This window comes from Galleria mellonella, unplaced genomic scaffold (genome assembly GCF_026898425.1).
Source record: "Galleria mellonella isolate WM207_F2 unplaced genomic scaffold, CSIRO_AGI_GalMel_v1 utg99, whole genome shotgun sequence".
NCBI lineage: Eukaryota > Metazoa > Arthropoda > Insecta > Lepidoptera > Pyralidae > Galleria > Galleria mellonella.
In genome coordinates this window covers 3,483,600-3,488,895 of record NW_026442184.1, presented here as the reverse complement: position 1 = coordinate 3,488,895, position 5,296 = coordinate 3,483,600, and the positions used below count along the sequence as shown (strand labels likewise).

General features: G+C 34.0%; 1 protein-coding gene across 2 annotated transcripts in view; it reads left to right on the top strand.

Moving 5' to 3' along the window:
- The first annotated feature begins 4,811 nt into the window (after window positions 1-4,811).
- LOC113521407 (uncharacterized) overlaps window positions 4,812-5,296 on the top strand; it is a 142,038-nt gene continuing 141,553 nt past the window's right edge. For both annotated transcript variants that reach the window (XM_052902939.1, XM_052902938.1), the window contains exon 1: window positions 4,812-5,076. The gene's annotated coding sequence lies outside the window, so the exon portion shown is untranslated. The remainder of the gene's footprint in view (window positions 5,077-5,296) is intronic.

The window sequence follows — 5,296 nt, the reverse complement described above, 5'->3', positions numbered from 1 at the left end:
GCTGGTTTTTATGCTCATTCGAATGTTCGCAAACAGCAAACACTCACTCAAATACGCATCAGTTGGGTATACAAATATTTTTAATACTTTTATCTATTTACATACTGAATAGTGGGTGTTAAATTTTAATTTTACACTCACTTACGCTGGTTTTTCATTAGTGGTTTATTTATTGTAACAATATTGTAACAAAAGTGTTCATAGACTACGGTAACCACTTACCATCAGGTGGGCCGTATGCTTGTTTGCCACCTCAGTGGTATAAAACAATAAAATAATGAAAATGTTATATGATTTATTTTCACGACAAAGGTGGCAAACAAGTATACAGCCCGTCTGATGGTAAACGGTCACTGTAGCCTATTGACGCCTGCAACACTAAGGGTATCACGTCCACGTTACGAACTCCGAAGGAACCTTAAAATACCCTTTTTAAAGAACATTATTGATGATCTTGGTGATATAATGGCACAAGATACTGCTTAATCTTCCGACAGGTCCGAATTCGATCCCCGCATAACACAAACATTTGTATTCATGTGCATGTTTATTTGTTGGTTTGGGTATTTTCTATGCATAATTAGTACATATTTACAGGAAAAAGTATTTAAATATATATTTCAATTATCTAGTATAATACTCATAATTACCTAATTAATCAGGCCTTCTCATTGTCCCGCCGATTGGGAAGGTGGGCAAGGTAGACGCCTCGGAGCGTACCCCATTGCCCCAGCTTCAACCCCGGAGGCTACCACCTCCGAGTCATTTGATTTTAAGCCGACATACACGGGTGGTCTGTGTATGTTGGCGTGGCACCTTTTTCTACCTTATTTCTCTCTGGGCTTCATTTTTTAGAGGCTGTTCCTCATTCTCTCTTTCTCTCTCTTATTTTTTTTTAATACTCATAATGTAAGGCACTACTTAGTCTGAAGCTAGGTGGCGCTATGTATGATATGTTCAGCATTACTCATTCCCTATTAACTCCCGATCCAAACATAGAGATGAAATTAGGGAACATAGTTTGACAGTTCTGTTATAACCACTAACAAAACTTATTTCAAACTCTTCCTTGTTGATTATTAACATTAATAATGACATTAATAGGAAAGTGTTTTTATCAAAGAAAGGTAATGCTATAATAATAATGGTAATATTTAAAAAAAAAAATACGCAACTTATATTCGTCAATAGACATGAACAGTACCATGGACATAACAGAGTGTACTAACACAGTATACTATGTCCATGGCTTGTTATTATGGCTAATGATTTCCCTTCATACGTTGCCATTCCTGAGGACTAAGGTGTTATGCCTCTGTACTCTGTAATTTCACTACTATATCCCACTCTTCAAACCGAAACAAAGCAACACTACTGCTTCACGGTAAAAACTAGAATAGGAAAAAGATATCTAAGCAAAAAAAAACTAATACGAAGTCTCCCATTGGTTTCTTGATATTTTATCAAAATAAATCAATTTTATATTAAAACACAGTTGATGAACACTCACCATTGGTACTTAATGTATACAACAAAATTAGAAAACATTTTTTAAATTAGTTCGTGAATATTTGACACATTTTAGATATGAAGAAATTGTGTATTATGCGGGTATTCGCAATAGCTACATTATAGGTTTTACCAATTTATATTTGATGCACAATTACAAACTCTTATTTTTGCAGAGCAAAAACTAATGGTCATATTAGCCCTTAACTGTCCGATGCTGAACATACACCTTCCCCATAAAGGAAGTGTTACCAGTATTTTATTATATGTTGATACTTCAAGGTGGTTGCATAGATTCAATTTTTTAGTTTCATTAATTAAATGTAGCTTCCTTAGTTGCCTGTCACGACATCTGCGGAAAAGAAGTAATGGTCCAATCAATGCCAGGACTATCGGTATACTGGTAGGATACCAACGGGGGATGATAGGTGAAGTTGAAGTAGGCCAGATGGCCCATCATGAAGATTTCAATAATAAATCAGTCAAGATGATTTCCAGGGAAACTGCGTGAAGGTAGATTTGACAGAGCACATTGCTAGCAATGGAGTTACTAACGTCCATTACTAATAATCCATTCTCCCCCAATTACAATTTATAACTACAAATCACAAACATAACCGATAGATACGCCATCTATCCTTTAACGATAAAACTATACGAAGCTTTTCACGTAAGCTGGAAAAGATAAATAGCCACTAAACATAGATGGCGTTCTACTTACTTTTGCAATACTCTTATAATTACAAAATTATTAAATAAATATAGTTTAAGAATTTCTACAAAAAAGTTATTAGATTACAATTTATATTATACCAAAACTATAATAATAAAATAAATATGATTTTTAATATTTATGTTTAATTTTTAGCGATGTCTATATGTACATATATATCTATCTCATCTATCTGGCTCTGATTAATTTTATATTATCATTATTATATCAGCCGTTACTGTCCACTGCTGAACAGAGGCCCCCCCATTAGTGGGTTTTGCCAATAGTTGCCATAATAGTAGTTGAGTTTTAAGCTAAATATAGTTGCTAGAAAAATTCCTCGATTTAAAATTCTGTGCTCTTTTTCAAAAATCCTAAATTTATTAATTGAATTGTAAACAGTTTACTATTTGAGGAACTCTGATTTTTTTTATTTTCTATTTTTTATTATCAACGGCGATGTTCATCTAAATATGTTTCATTCATTTTGTCTTGTTAGATATAATAATATTCGCCTTAGACTTGCTTTTACATAGATAAAATTTATTTTTCTTTTTCGAGATCAATTCGTGATCCTTAGTCATGAGCCACTGTGATGCGAGCGCGAGCCTAACTGACATTCAATCTTTTTTAGTAGTAAATTAAACCGGTAGTTATTACAACATTACAATAAAATATAATGTAATATAAAATATAGTGCTTTCGAAATTTATAACAATAAAACTTTGATTTTTAGTTTGAAATGCAACTTTTTAATAACTAACATTAGTATAACCTAATACCGATACTGAAAACGCCTTCTAAAGTAATGTGAGCAAATATGGAATTCGAAGTAGTTAAGTTACAACTATATGAATTTTGATTGGGGTCTCTTAAATAAAATTGGAAAATAGATATTATGAATTTGTTTGCTTGTCGCCTCTCGGCGCCTTAACGGCGATCAGCGACTGTCATTAAATTTGGTATATACATATTACTTGGAATAGAGAATGTAGTACTCATTATTTATTTATTTAACTCTTTATTGCACCATGAACAAAAATATACAATGACAAGTGAATAATTCAAGTGAAATACAGTAACATAAATACAGATTGAAATATACACATAAAGGTACAAAAGGCGGTCTTATCAAGCTACGATCGGAGATACTTACACTTTTCTTAACGATATCTTTAGACGAAATTTTCTTTTATAGGAGTTAATCAAAGTGACCACGTCCCACCTGATGGTAAGCAAGCAATGTGGTCCAAATGTAAGTGTCGCCATCGAAGGAATTTATACTGTGTTAACGATTGTTATTTTGACAGCCTACAAATGCATCTCTTCATTCCCCGCTTAAATGCCACAGGATTACAGGTAGGAGGAAACACGTGATCGGAAAGAGAATTCGTAGTAGGTCTGAAGATTCCTGTTTACAACTGAATATTCTGGCTATGTTCTGGGCCGTGTGGTCCCGACATAGAATAGGCCATACTTGTTTTCCCGTGGGTGTCGTAAGAGGCGACTAAGGGAGGGCGAGGGTTGGGCAACAGCGTCCCTCTTAAAGCATCTCCAAAAACTAACTGCAGTTGCTAATCCGCCTACCAAGCATGGCAACTACTGGCAAAACCCCCTAAGGGGAAGGTTTATGTTCAGCAGTGGACAGTTAAAGGATGATATGATATGACGATACTGGCTATGCTCTGAGGAAGTGCATGTAGAATGTAAGAATTCCTATATTTGTATCAGAATTCTAACTGTGGTCTATTTGTACTAAGTTTTTCTTAATTTGTTCTTTTAGGTGAATATGCAGGTTAGTAAGGTAAGGAATTTTAATTTTCGAATAAAAAATATACCAGTTATTAAGTAGAATTCTTACCATGCTCTAATAGATCTAAGCTTTTCTTACCTTCTTCACTTAGGCGAAGAGCTTAGATCTGAAATTAGAAAAAATAGAAGATCTATGAATTCTAGCTCTGATTAAGTTACATATTCTTTTAGATTGACATACTATTAATAAGATTACAGCATGAAGTTTTTCAAAAAACTAACCAAGGTTTTTTCAAGGTCGGGAACGTGCACTATGTTTTTTTGTGTTACAAGCTACGATAACAGTTTAGTATTTCATGGACTGCATTTTTATATGTTACTATTACAGTATAAACAAATAAAAAAAAAAACAAACCTGTATCAAAAATATCCTTTTTAAATATACTGAATGGCTAAAGCTAAAATTGATATAATTATTTTAAACTAAAGCTTAATATGAATATCAATATCAGACCACAATCTAGGTTACGTGTTCTTTTCTTGGCTAGTACCAAACAAAGTGATACTATCTTAATGTTTAAAGTTATAACCATCGTCTTTCAATTTAAGCACAAAAGCCCAAAAGGTATTATATAATTCCATGTCAAACGTAGAAGTTTTTTTTTCTAAACAGATTCAAGCCTATTTCTCTTTATACGCGAACCTAAAGACTTCTAGGGCTTAATGATCAGGCTTGTTTGTAAGACCTAAGGCTGCCTTCTTTTCCATTTTATTTCCTATTTCGGTGCCTCTCCCACCACGCGCTAAGAAAATGGCCGACCATTCTCAAGTCAGTGTTGCGCGCGATTCTGTACGCGTGCGCACGCCGCGGTGCGTTCGACGTTCCATTTTCAAAAACTCGAAACAAACGATTCAGTGCACACGGTCGCCAGTGGTCGACTTACGAAATTTTGAATTCAAATTTCGAAAGTGTAAGCAGTGACAGTTTGTGTGAATTTAAATTCTGAATTGTAAAAGGTAATTACGACGCCTAGACAAGTGCATGGCTATTGTTTGCTTTGTTGACGTGCACCAGCTGTCAAAATATAATACGGATTATCAAGGTAAGCCGTCTTATTGATTTCAATTAACGCTCTTTTTGTTTTTTCAAGTTCCTTTTATAGTATCTTACGAAAATAAATTGTGTTTTGTAGGATGTCGCATCGATGTATATTTTTGGACATGAACGCAATATTGGAGGCTTGATTTTTGTTGTTTTTGCAACTTATCGTCTATCTAAGCCAGGACAGGTTTCTTAGGATTTGTTTTCACATATTTACAGAT